At 41.6% G+C, this 14,919-nt stretch overlaps 1 protein-coding gene across 2 annotated transcripts in view; it reads right to left on the bottom strand.

The window, feature by feature from the left end:
* The window catches only part of znf385c (zinc finger protein 385C), a 113,701-nt gene extending 112,881 nt beyond the window's left edge, over positions 1–820 (bottom strand). For both annotated transcript variants that reach the window (XM_079281364.1, XM_079281365.1), the window contains exon 1: positions 785–820. The gene's annotated coding sequence lies outside the window, so the exon portion shown is untranslated. The remainder of the gene's footprint in view (positions 1–784) is intronic.
* Between the last annotated feature and the right edge of the window lie 14,099 nt (positions 821–14,919).

The following is a 14,919-nucleotide window of genomic DNA, read 5'->3' as shown; positions in this document are numbered from 1 at the left end:
AAATCAAGTTCAATATTTTAAAGTTTGTAGAAGAAAAAACAATATTAAAAGGGATTTTCCCTTCAGAGCAAATTGCTGTCTATAATAACACAAAATAATAGTACCAAGACGGGGACATTTGACAATTTCCATGCAGTGGAAAACAGTTAAGTAAGATCATAAGTGGAGATGGGGACATAGTGTTGGGTATGGAGGAGGATGGAGTACATGAGTGAATCAAATCAGCTGACATATGTAAATATGAGGAACTTGAATAGTTGTTCTAGGATATCTACCTCTTTTATGGCTGGAATACAACGACATCCCGAATGAAAAACCTTTATGTCGTAGCATCCCCAATGATAGGCTTTATGGTGATGTATTCCCTACTTCTGTCGCATAGTTAATGATTTTATTGTAATTGGTTTAATCATGATGTTGTACAATGTGTTGTATCAGTTCAGTGATATCTTCCTTTATCACCCATAAATCAATTTTAAAAGTATTTTTTTCTACCGGACGGCAAGTGTGGAGAAGGGGGATTAAACGGCTGGTGCTGCTGATGCGCAATTACGCATAACGTCTAAAACCCCATGGTGTTTATCCAAACCATACGCGCAGTTGGCGACCAGCAAAATGAAACTTTACAACAACACATGTTTAATGTACTCCCGTCTTTTAGAACTCCGCTAAACTGTCCCCCTGAAACTATCACAACAAGCTCAATTCCCGTCAAATCAAAACTTTTGCAGTGACAGACATCCTCCTCACAGCACAAACAGATAGTCAGAGCGCTTTGTCTTACCGGTCCCGTTCCGTTTCCGACTTTCCTGGTGCTCCTCCGTGCTCAGCAACAGTGGAAACAGATTGGTACAGACTGGCTGCCAATGCAAGTAAAAAAGCAGAGCTGTCCAGTGCAGCGGTTTTGTCAAGACAGACACCGTTACGCCACTGAGGGCGGAAGTGTCTTTTAACAATATAAACGTACATGCGTTTGCACCGGTGGAGAAGCCGCTGTCATACTACAGCTGTTCATTTAAATAGACTTTTTTCAGAAGAACTTAATATTTTAGAGTTCACTTCCTTACAAAATAGCCATAACGCAAATAGAGTTTTATTTTGAAATACATGACCGGATAGCCACGCTTTTTTTGAGAGTGGCTTGACCCAACCCCAGCAGCACATCACAGATCTAAATTGTTCTTTACACTTTGACTGTAGGCTAACAACAACAATATCGAATCTTATAACCTCATCTACAAATAACAGGATATACAACGTAGCAAAACTGGTTCATTTAGCTTCACAAGTCACTGTCTTTCTCTCATTAAACATGTTTTTATGTGTATGTATTGTTTGTGCATGTGTCATCGGCTTACCACTCACTTTAATGTAATATGGCTTCAATTATATTTGCCACCACAAATAAGAGACTCAACAAACTGAGGCAAGGGGATTTAGTGAGTGTTCATGAAGTCTATTATAAGAAATCAATCCAATCGAATTAACTGTGTATCTTAATTAAATATTCATGTCGCTGCACCTCACAGACTGTCAAATAATAATTGGTAGCTAAACATTAGACGCTGTAATGTAATGGTATGTCGCTCTGCCTTGAAAGTGAGTATTGGTAAAATCGTATGTGACAGACAGTGTGGAGTCTATGAGGTGTTTATGTTGGCATACTTGAGCAGTTTCCCAGACTCCGAAGTAGTAACTGCAGGAACAATAAACACCCCACAGTGCCAGCTTTGTTCTCGTCATCCAAGAAAAACATTGTTGAGATGCTGAGATTTGCCGATGATGTCATTTGAATACTCGCCAGTGTAGGGACCTTCTTAAACATAATTTGTTCCATTAAATTCTATTTTCCTATTGGCTTTAAACTGATTTCAATCCGACGTGGTTAACAGAAAGGCTAATTGGCCTTATGTGTCTTGGGCCCCTTTAAAGTATAGCGTGACAAACTGAGAGCAAAGAGCAACTTGTCACTAGTGAGGTGATGGATACTCTTGGCTCTCCTATTTATGAGCACTAGATGCATATGTCCTTCTTCTCGTAAATGCGCTGGCACCCGAACAAGCAGTGGTTGTAAAAATAACCCACAGTCAAGAACATGGGGACCGCGGTGAATGAAAGACAACACCATCTTCTCACTAACACCAGCCGTCTGCACCTCTGACCAAGATGCCTGAAGGGCCTTCAAGTCGTTCATGTAGATTTTGTTCAGCCTTTGAAGAACGAAACATGCCAGAAGCAAGGCTCACGTCTCTCATTTAAATGTTTTGTTTCCGAAGCATGTCCTCTCCGCCTGCATACAGAGTCCCTGCTAATGGCTAAAGGGCAGGAGCCAGATTCAGAACCCTCAGAGGTATCCCATTGGTCACTGTCCAAACTCTGCACCCCATAAAACCAGCATGCACCTGCCACACATACAGTTGCCGACCACAGTGCCGGTGTAACTTGCACTTTAAGTGCTGACAGTGCTGATTATAGATTGCTTTTAGTGGTAACTAAAGGAAGTGGGTAAACTGTGACCTTTGTCGAGTGGTTTTCTTAAAACATTCATTTCAAATTTAAAGAGAAATCCTAAAAACAGAACTTTTGAATTCTGCCAATTTTCCCTTAAGAAAAAGTTTTGGGTAATACATTTAATTGCTTTCTTAGTAAGCGTTAGATGAAAAGGTTATTACCGATATGAAGCTACATCACAGCCAGCAGCCAGCTCAGTTCCTATTTTCACCAATTTGGTGCCCTATAGGCAATAATTTAGCTGGTGCATCGCAGCCAATTCCACCATATCATTGCGTTTATACGCTCACACAGAAACTGCATAGCGTCATAGCTATATGCAGATCACACTTAAAAGGAAAAAAAGTGCATTTCTCCAAAATAATGTTGTAGGTTACTCCCTAAACACTGGAATAGTCTTTCAAAATATTCATAATGAACTTAAGGTGGGAGTAACTGACGCTAACTCTTGATATTTATTAAATGAGCAAACGTTTCTAGCATCCAAAGTAAGGTATAGTAGCACCCTGCGCTTCAACGATAACTACCGTGCAATATTGTTATCATTCATCATATTTCTGTCTTTTTCCCCCGAATAATGCCGCAGCAACCCAGGAAATAGTGCCTATTTAAAGACCGGGAACAGCAGGGCTCTGTCCACAGGTAACAAAAGCAAATAGCAGCTATAATAGCACCTCTAAAGCCCATTCATGTTATATCTTGCTTTCTCCAGAACAGCGTGAAAACGAAAATTTGGCAAGTTATGTACCGACTATTTCTTGGCTTGGACCAGCCACGAGTTTCTGTCAGTTGCTTTACAAACTGCCGCTGAATAAGAAATAGTCCAGCAAATAACCCCTTTTTACTCGTTTTTTGTACAGATTAAACAAACGAGATACAATGTGCTAGTCAGTGAGCTGTAGGCGATGGTAGGCAGATTTTGTCACTGCAGAACTGATCCAGGCTGTTTCTCTCTCGCCTTCGTGCTAAGCTTAGTTAGTGGCTTGCTGGCTGTAGCTTCATATTCACCATATTACAATATAACTTAAATCATGTCCTTTCCTTAATTTCTGTGTCACAACAAAAACAATTTTGTAAGCTAAAAATCAGATTTCTTATTAATCAATTTCTTTGGTCTTGTGCATCTTTTTTATGCTTCTTCTTGTGGTTTCCGTATCTGCCGGCAAACGTACGTACAGTATATTCTCTCTCATCCTCTGGTGGATAAATCGCCACCAGGTCTGTGGAACTGTACAGTCAAATCCATAAATCTCGACAGGCCTATAGCCTCTTAAACTCCCACTCCCACTGTTCTCGACAACCTGTCCATGCGTCAACCTGGTTTCCACAGCAACCAAAGTGGCGAGCTGCGTCCATTGGACGTGAACTTAAAGAGAAAAAGAAACATCTTTAAATGCAGCCTTTGATGGACCAGAGTGAGTGCAGTCGGAGACGAGCAAAACAAAAGCAGGGCAGCTAAAGGAACGATGGCACTTCAGGCAATTGATTAACTTCAGCGTGAGTGCATCCAAAGTGGTGTGAATGAAGGAAAAAATGGAATATGGAAATGTCGGGGGGGGGGGGGGGGGGGAGGGCAGACGAGAGAGGAATGCAGGAAAACTGCAATCGATTTAGATTCAACATTTCCTCTGGATTTTCATCTGTGGGCATCATCCACAACATGTGTCTCTCAAAGACAGCATGTAGCAGGAAAAGGCTGTGATTTTGTAAAACACAAAATGTATATAAAATGTGTAGATACACGCATCGTCTTTAAAAAGGGGACGAGTTGTTGTCTTTTGGTATTAAAGGAATATAAACAACCTCAAGTTACAGAAGTCCTTATATTCAATGGTCGCAAAGCTAAAGTCCACTCGGGGGGAATTTCACGCAGTGTTGTGTGCTTTCTTTTGACAGGGTCTAAAATGTTTCCTCTTCTTAATGAAATGTCGTTGTTTTCACTGACTGGCAACACACAGCTGTAAAGAGCCTTTTCTTTTACACATTTAATCCTGTATCTTCTAAATGACGGCATTTCTCAGGAGTAATATTAAATAGTTTTGTATAAAATTCAATGTGTTGCAGACGTGGCTGCTGCATTATAAAGACACTGAGCTCCCTGTGAAGTAACTCATGCATTTAATGTGTCCCTGCATAAAACAATCCCCAAAACCCATTGCAACATCAATGATGGTTTACTTGCGCTCTATTTGCAGAGTAGGGGCATGCTGCCGCCCCTTCTTGGTCACTTGCCCTTGGCGTTGGTTTTTATTAGAAGGGTCCTGTGGGATTATTACCAGAGAGCTAATTATGTTGACTGGCCATTGAGGCACGAATGGCAAAAAACTAAAAAAGGCTGATACAAAAGCACGGACTTATGGGTAAGAGGATAAAAGGCAAAGATACATCAAAACAAACATGTTTCAGTGGAGAAGACGACACTTTCCCCAGATTTGTATTGACTTCCTGGAGCAGAAATGTTTTAATTACCTCCACCACAGACACCGTCAGTCAGACTTGGGCTGTCCAGCTCAGGCTCAATCTATTTTATAGACGTCTGCCATAGGACAGACTGATGTGACTGACATTTACCAGATGAAGAATCACTGCTGGAGATGCAGAGGGGTGTGGGGAGTGGGAAGCTGCTTCTTTGATAAAAATGGATAAATCTACATATTTGTTCGTTAAAATGTTGTAATGTATATTGGACCAAGGTATTCAATTAAATAACAAGTGCCAATTTCATTTTTGGTGTATTTGATGTGCAGAGTTGAATGTTCAGTATATTTCTTTCATGAATTAAGATTTAATTCTGTGCTAGTGTTTTCAAAGAAAAACGTGCCTCATTGACACGAATTTACATGAAAAACATCCAATGTATATAATTACTCAAAAATGTATTATTAATGGTATTGGGTGGTGACGGTACGTCACCTTTCCTTGATAGAATGCACCGGTACAGGTGAAAATGTTTCTTTTAGTAAGAAATAAATATTGACAGTATCTGTCAATATTTATTAAGGTCACAACAAGATGAATATGTGACAAACACCTCCGAGTTTTGGAATGAGTACAATCGAAGTCAATTGATTAAATATTAGAAGATTAATGAGTCATTGATCGGATTAATATGCATTAATATGTGATTACAATTATTTGAAGGTTTTTTTCACATTTACATATCCAGGTTATATATCAATACCGGTATATTATGACACCCCTAACCTGGAATGTGACAAATTACAGGGATATTAATTGTAGGGTATTAAATGACAACCTTTTGGTATTGCAGGAGAGTAACTGCAGCCATATGATATCCACACCCACAGTAGCCCAACTGCCTCGTGTGATTTATAACGTGGCACTTTAGCTCCCAGCACTGCTGGTGACTCTATAGCATTGTTCCCCCAATGAGGGAGAAACCGCACCAGCAGAGAAACAAAGCCTCGCAACTTTCACGACACGCCATTACAAAAAGCAAAAGCTATACATATTAATAAGTATAGAAATGCCTATTTCCACACCTTTTACACAGAGAGAGTCTGCTGCTGAGTTGAGCTCTGTCAGTTTACAAGCACGCTCACCTCCTGGCATTTAAAGCTTACGTGAGCATATTTCTACGTGCAACCTCTAAAATAGTTTGTTGTACAAAGTCAGTTAAGCTCTCATCTTCTGGGTCTTGGCACTGACCCCAGCAGAGAGTCCAGAAAAACACTTCACTTTGTAGAGAATGGGGCTTTTTTTTTTACTCTTGAACCTACGTTATAGATGATTGCCTACTGGGTCTCAGCAGGATTAATCATCAAAGTGACGCGCGGGAGCCATTTTCATGCCACCTTTCTCTGTTGTTGCTGAAGTTTTAGCCTTCCCTGTGGAACAATATAGCATGAAATGCTCGTCTTTCTGCTCCCAGTCTAAGGCCATACCTGTATGTTGATTTGAACAAGATGATACATGTATATTTATTTCAATAAGACAGTAAATGCTCATTCTTGATATTTCATATCAATAAGCTTGGCTTCAACACGAGAAAGTAAGTAACCAAATGATCATCATGTAAAAAAAAAAAGTCCATCCCCGTGTAACCTCAGAAGGATACTGACTGAAAAGTATGCAGGGAATGGTCGAATAAAATGAATAAAGACTTGAGTAATGGTGGTCATATTGATACCTCATTCTCATCCCATATCAGCACATCTTGGCCTATTCAAAAGTAATGAAGCAGTCAAAGCGCATGAACCCGAAGCCTCACTTCATTACACAGCAGCGACAGAGGGGACCGATTTACAGCAAAGAAAAGAAATTCATAGATAAGTTGAATACATTTGCGCCTTTACCAAGTTTCTCATTATGGTACAAGAAAAATAATATATTCGAGCACTCGTGGCTCAGCAAAGGAGTCATTTGTAGGAAATGAGGCTGCTCATAATCACGGTCTATGAGCTGCATCTACTGATATAATCGGTCCTCCTTTGGCTTCACGGGCACATGGAAATCATTTATTTTCTCTCACAGTTTCTCCTGAATCCCGTCTGTCTGATGATCGACCTGATAAATTCTCCCAGCAACGCTGCAACGTTTTCATCAGGAAACTAGGTGATTTGCACAATTATATCTGCAGAACAAAGGTGTGGGAGATAGAGAAAGATTAGAAATTAGCCCCCGATGGCTTTTTTCCAAAAACATTTTACACAATTATATTTTTGTTCCGGTGTCCCATTTTTTGCGGTTTGGTTTCTTGCCATGCCTTGATGGGTTTAATAGGTTTGATGGGTTTGATGGGTTGCCCCCCCCCCCATGCTAGCAACATGGCTCTAGCATGTAACGTCGGTGTGTCTGTAGAATGATCAGTGCACTGGTTCTGTCCAGACTGAGATATTTCAACAACTATTGGATGGATTGTCATTCAATTTTGTGCAGACATGTATCGTCCCCAGAGGATAGATGCTGTGTATTCAGAATTTTAGTAATCCTCTGACTACCACCATCTTAATTCCAATTAGTACTTTGGTTTATGGGCAATTGACCCCTCGCTATCGAATTAAGGAACAGCACTGTTTCTGTAAAGACGTGCATCTCCATTCACTATTACAATCATTAGAAGCAGCAGGTGTTTACATTCAGTATACCTCAAGTAGCTAGCTTAGCATAGAAGCGTTCGCTAGTTCATGATGTGCTAACGTACCCAACAGGTTTTTACATAGAAACGTAACGTTGTAGAAGCGTATACATCTTCCAAAGTCTCCGGTTAAAGAGTATCACTATTACGCTTAGTTCAACCATGACTCGCTCCAAATCCACAAAACCAGGCTGAAAATTAAGAAAATCTGAAACGATTGCAATAGAGTCTGCGGAGCAGAGACGGATAGTTGTCGGAATCTCGTCAAAACCGGCCGATGCTACGCTGTGATTGGCCAGTCTGCATTTGAGGGGCGGGACTTTGCGAAGGGTCAATTACTTGTTAAACTGATGATATGCCCATCAGCCTCAGCTGTACTTTGTGTACTCTGTAACAATTAGCAAATGTTAGCATGCTAACACACTAAACTAAGATGTGAACATGGTTCACATTATACATGCTTAACGTCAACATGTGATCGTTGTCATTGTGAGCATGTTAGCATTTAGCTCAAAGCACCGCTCTGGCTAAGTACAGCCTCACAGAGCTGCTTACATTGCAGACTGCAGGTACGGCAAATGCATCTGGTTCTGAGAACTTGGAATACTTTTAATCAGTGGCTCATCTAATACAGAGTCTGGCTCTTTCTTTCTTGTCTTTCTTTCTTCATTTTGAGTTTGTGCCACAGAGGTATAGAAACTTTGAGTGCACCTGTGATTGAAAGTCGAGGTAACGCAGTGTGACACAAGTAATTGCTGGAGACACCTGGTTGTAGTCAGTCGTTCACCCGCACAGGACAATAATAGGGAAGAGGACACTTTGATGCACATTATCATGTCAAATCTATTGAGACTGAAGACTGCACTATTAACTTGCACTGTTATTCATGCATAATTTCTCTGTCACGTCACATCAGCACAGACGTTTCAAGGCTGAGTGATTTGCACAGTTTGATAGCAGTGCTTAAGAGGAGCAATAATGTGTCAAGCTGTTAGGAAAATACAGAACTATGTTGTTTATTGAATTGTATTTGCGTAGATTAGATGCAAGTATTTTGTTGACCTTGTCCAGCGTTTCCCTCCATTATGTCCTTTATTTTCTACCTGTCAAATGTGTGTACGGCAGTGATTCTCCCCCCACAGCTCTGCGTGACCTCCAAATCATTTCTCTTTATTTTTGTCCATCTTCATTTCCTTCCCGTCTCTTCTCCGAAACTCAGTTTCCAATCATTTTCAGCTCTCCCATGCAATCACTTCACCTGCTTTCTGCCCCACCTCTTGCTCTGCCCCCCGTTTCTTTAATCGTTCTGTTTTCTGCTGAAGGTTACTCTTGCCTGCAGGGCTATGAAAATGCCAGAAAGGCCCACTCCATTTTCAGCTATACGTAAATAGCCATTTCCCGCCAGAGCAAACCCACTTTCCCCGGGTCAGACCTGCTATGTTGCACATCACGCTTCCCGCCTCTTTCTCTACCCGAGCACATTAGCGGGGAGATGAACAACGCTCCCATGTTTTCATATATCGGACTGCTTCCGTTGTTCTGTGTGTTCACCTCGCTCTTCACCATTTAAACACTCGAGACTCACGAGGGAGAAAAGCTGAGCGACATAAATTCAAATGAAATTGCTCCCTTTGATTAGCCATCTCGCTAGAAATATTCATATATGTTGTGATTAAAAGCTTGTTTTCAGGAGAAGCAGACATATTTATTTGGACAGAGAAACAGCCATGTTGAAACAAAATGCTAATTCCCCTTTCGAGGAGTCACAAAAGAGCAGAAATGGACTCATTAACCTTGCCTAAAACCTCTTTGTACTCCCCAACCTGAAACAGCGTCGTTACATTTCATCAGCGCGAGAAGAAATTGCGTATTCATTGACAGACACGGAAAAAGCACTTACAGTGTTGAGGAAAATGACAGAGAAAGGAATCTTCTCACCCTTCTTCAAGTCACAGAGAACTTTAAATCAAATTCTGCAGCCATTAAAATGTCACTCTTAACACTCGAGGGACAGCTGCTCTTTTACGGCTGAGCGAGTGCGTTTTGAGTAATTCTCCAAAGGTTTGGCGTTTTCTCTGCATTAGAATGGAAGGGCTTTAGACGGAGCGCTGAGAGGCGGCGGCGTGGGCTGTGGAACGATGCTACAGAAATATTAAACCTTCTTTTGGTGAATAAAATCTGTTCTTTGATCTTGTGTTTTCTAAAACAACCGTTCTTGATTATCCGCCCCGTACATCCTCACATTTCGAGAGCAAGAACCCTGCAGGTCATGCGAGGCCTGTTCATTTCCGTCTGTCAGGTCCCAGAAAACCCTGTCGTGCTGCGCGTCACCACCGTCCTCCACCCCTTCGCCAACACTCCCCTGATCTTCCCTTTCAATTTCCTGCAGCTCCACAAGACAATGGAGAGCACATCAAAGGCCTGCATGAGGGGGTTTGATGGCTCACATCAGCAAAAAAAAAAAGAAAGGAAAATCATTCATCCACAATTTTCATTCAACGGTACTTCCACAACTCATCATCTTTCACCGCACTTGCGACAGAGGTTATATTTTCTACTGGGTTTAATTTTGAGGCATTCAAATACCCACTTTGTATCTTGCATTATGGGATTCCAGTCACATAGTGCTTGACCACCTGTTTTTTATGCTGAATCAGTTTGACATCTTGGATATATCCTTCAAACAGCATATTGTAGTTCCTTCTTTCTGCTTCTCTTTGAAATACCGTTTAAACTTTCCAGAAAATGTATCATATTTATTCAGTGAGTGCAGTTAGTGACAGTGTGGGCTCCATGGTGGCTCTGGCAGCTTGACGGGACGATGCAGCAGCAGGGGGCGGGGCTAAGTGAAGGGTTGAATCCACATTCAACAATTCTATGGACCGTAATACGTAATGTTAGAGCTGTCCCGATTCTGAGTGTCAAGGAAACACTATCCTGATTTATTTTGTGTTTTCCTCTTGTACTCACGCTGACAAGTCATTTTGATTCATGCCACAGAATGTGACTGCAAAAGTGCACGTATGTGTTCACACACACACATTGTGTGACAGAGAAGAAATAACAAGGAAACGATGCACACAAAAACATAACTGAATGACCCAGATACAAAATTACTTCTGGATCCATTCGGGCTAATTCACCTTCGTTTACTCAGTGTTGTTCCTACCTTAACAATGGACATAGTGAGTCTGTCTGGCACTGCCCTCCCGCTGCGACTGAAAATGACTTTCAACAGCTTGATCGCAATAATTGGCTTGACTGTTGGGCAGAGGGGGGATAGAAGCTATTGAAAAGGGAAAAAGATTGACAAGTGCATTGTTTTCTCAGGAATAATTGAGAGGGAGGAAAGCAGGCCTCAGATGAGGACAAATTAATAGATTTTGCAAAAAAATGAGCCTGCTTTGTTTCCTCTCCTTGGCAGGAGTCCGATGTTTTGCTTTGCTCCATCTTGTGAAGCATGACTCTCTTTTCTCCTCAGACACAACACCTATCATTTGGACATTTTGTGGATAGACGAGAGAAAAGCAGCTTTACCAGAGACAAGAATAGACATCTTGAGGAATGTGGAAAAGGGGGTGTGGGAGGGGGGCAGCATTAAAAGTCTTCAGCGTGGAAACATGCTTTTTGCATAATATACTGTATATTCACTGCATGATTACCAAAAGTCAAGAACAACAACAGAAACAAAGATTGAACAGCGTTGCATCGACTGGTGATGCACCACAGGAAGCCCACAGAGACTAGTCAGACTGGGGATGCCATGATGCTACCATATGGTTGCCTTCGTGAGGGTTGCTTGGAGGGCAGGGCAGTGGCAGAGGTATGGATCTCGTTCTAATTGGATCTGTCAAAACTCGCAAGCAGTTAATGTAGTGCCTCTATTAGGCAAAGCTGCAGCCCGTGACCTGCAGCTCTCACAGTGTGATCGATGGCTCCATTTGTTATTTTGCTGCTGTTGTTGTTTTTGCTGTTGGTGATGATGACCACAATGACAACAGAACATTTTGAAGCACTTGGTTAAAAATTTCAGTACGCGGTCAACAGTCGCCTGTCTGCACGCGGCACAAGAGGAGAAGGAGAGAGTCCACGCTGTGGGCAGAAGAGCTTTGGACTGCGATAACTCTGAGCAGCAAGCATGGGAATGAATTACAATCTGGTATATTTGAATATGTTTTTACATTTTCCACTGAGTCGCTAAATTTGTTGCTTGACGCTTTTTAGAAAGGAAGTCGTTAAGAGGGTCTGAAAAGTCCCTAAATCTAGCGAAACAGTTGTCAAGTTGGCCACACTGGTTAGCTGGACAAATAGATACTAGTTTGCAGCTTTTCTTGGATAGCTCGATAGGTCTGCCACACCACGCTACGGTTGCTACGCTATGATTAGACAACTGCTACAGGACGGGGCTTAGCCTTTAGCTGACTCTTTTTACATATATTTAAATTTAAAACAATCGTTTTACACTCACGCTCAGTGATTGTATTAGCACCCAAATACAATAGAGGTGAATGGAATTTGTTTGTGCGGTGCTAAAATGACTGAAAATTACACTTTAAAAATACAACAGCGATACATCTTTCCAGATGTACCGTTAATCAGGATAATCTACACACACTGCTGCGAGCACCTCCAGCATTTCTATTTCTTACTTGACCCTCTATTGCTGCCCGTTCTAACAGTAACTCTGGTAACCTCTTATTCTCCGGTATTTGCAAATTGCAAATTTACCAGCAATGTTTAATAAAAAAGAATAATAAAACAATTGTTAATTAATGTTTTGAATTGTTTTGTCAAATATTCTAATTAAAGTTCAACAAGTAAATATTTGAAAATGACAAAAAGTGAATTTCGGGCATGTTTGTGGCTTCTAAAGGAAACAATTGATTGTCGAATAGTTGTTGATTGATTATATGTCGATCAATTAATTGTTTCTGCTCAAACTGAAAGTTGTTGCTGGTTTGAATTTAATTGAATTCATTCAGTTAACCGTCACACATACAATCATCCTCCATCATCAGCATAGAGAAGAGCAAATGGAAAAACTGCGGGCTGTCGTACGAGCGCACAACAATCCCCTCCAGCCTGAATGACCCAACATGGATTAATAACAGGGATTAGAGTGACACAAACCGCAGTCAATGGCAGAGACAGAGGAGGGAGGACAGAAAGGCACATTTATTTTACTGCAGACCAAACCAACCATACACACACACAGCTATGCACATGGACACACACTTGCAATAAATATCTGAAGCACTATGATTACTTAAGATCATAACTCTGTCAACAGCGTCTACTTCGCCCAGAAATTTCGATGAGAGCACTAATATTGATACTGCTAATGTGTCATAATGTTTTATCGACTAAAACATAGAAAGCTGCACTTGTTTGGGGTTTTTAGAGGGAATTATTTTGCCATAGCAAAACAACCGAACAATCCGCGGGGGAGTCAAAGATCCAGATGAAGAACTGATTGGGAGTTCATGCTTGAGTATCTAATAATCTATAGCAGGCAGCTCTGTCAACAGAAGCACAGAAGAAAGGGACGAGACAGCGAGGAGCAGACTAGAGCCCCAGCCACAAAGTGGCAAAGACAAGAGCCTCTTTTATCTGCTCGATAATAAAGCATGAAATAGGCTAACTCTCGACTCTGGCACCGACACCAGAGATCCAGTCCACTTCAGAGGAGCGACATCCTCAATCTAAGGAGACGCGCGCCAACAAAGATGCACCCTTTGCGTATTAGAACTGCTTTCATGTCGCCCGGAAAATGAATACAAACATGTTTTCAAGCATCCGGGCGGTAAAAAGGGAACGTACCATGAAATTAAAACATAGAAAGGAATGTTTTGCGTACAATTAAAATACCATCTTCAATTCACCTTTTTTTGGTGGCAGGCAAGACACGACTACACCAACAGAGGTCATTACACAACAGAGATCTAAGAGGTATACCCACACTTCCTACACACCACATGACCACAAACATGCAGTAATATTCATCCGCACAGACTGGGCGGCACCTTGATAACCACTTTGAACTACAAATATGCACAGGGGACATAACAACATGGGGAAAAAGGTCAACGTCCATCTTGTCACTGAAAGCAGCGTGAACCACCGCTGTTGCCAGGAGAATAGAGTCTGTGAAGTCCTATCGCCTCGACAAGGGGGCCGACAAGCAACACAGCAGCTCTCTGACAGCACAAGCAGCTGGCTAGCAAACACATCGGTCCCAGAGGAAATGCCCGTCCTGGTGACCGGCTCACTGTACGAGATATTTGTGTATGTCATTGTCTCTGTCTGTGTCCTGGAGAGGGTGTGTGTGTGTGTGTGTGTGTGTGTGTGTGTGTGTGTGTGTGTGTGTGTGTGTGTGTGTGTGTGTGTGTGTGTGTGACTGTTGACAGTGCCTTTGTCTTACTTACTTCATGTGTGACACTGGCCGGACAGGTGTGATTTCTGCCAGGAAATTGAGCTAGTGATGGACTTTGTGGTCCACTCATAGAAATGTTGCCTTCGATTAATTGTATGCACAGACTGATTACAGTACTTCCTTATTTAAAAAAGTAATATCTAGATATAGAACTGGAGGTTGACGGACCTCCCACTGTATCCCGAGATACATTTTTTTTTAAAGGGACAGTTCAGCCCAGAATCAAAAATACACTTTTTCCTCTTACCTGTATAGTGCTGCTCATCAATCTAGATGGTTGTAGTGCGAGTTGCCTAGTTTTGAAGATACCGGCCGTAGAGACTTCTGCCTTCTCTCAGATATAATGGGACTATATGGCACTTGGCTTGTGTTGCGCCAAAAACAACAAAAAACAGGAATGTCTCTTTCCTGAAGTCATGGCCCGGTTAATCAAGATAATCCACAGGACTTGTAGTGAGGAACCACTTCAGGCATCTAAAAAACATTCCTGCAAGTTCCGGCATGAAACTGCATTCAACAAGGTATGTGCCAGGGCTCCAAATGAAAGCTTGCCCGCTTGCCCGGGCCAAGTAATCCGATACAAGTGAAAAATAAATGTGATCTTAATTCGGGATCGCTATTGAGTCAAAAAAGTGCAGTCGGTAGATCGATATTAATATTTCTATTCACCAATCCCTGATAATGATACATTTGTGAACAACAAATCCGATGAACTCGGCAAAAGGAGAGCTGGTTAACGTTAGCTGTTAGCGGTTGACAGCACAGTCCTGCAGCATTGTCGCATTTGGTACAACTAACTTAATGAGACACGAAGGCCTATTATATCGTAAGTCATTCACATGCACCCTGCTCAGAGTACAGCACATTGCTGTTGATA

This window comes from Melanostigma gelatinosum (genome assembly GCF_949748355.1).
Source record: "Melanostigma gelatinosum genome assembly, chromosome: 13".
NCBI lineage: Eukaryota > Metazoa > Chordata > Actinopteri > Perciformes > Zoarcidae > Melanostigma > Melanostigma gelatinosum.
Note: the sequence above shows the minus strand (reverse complement) of the source record. Positions and strands in the feature narration are given on the sequence as shown.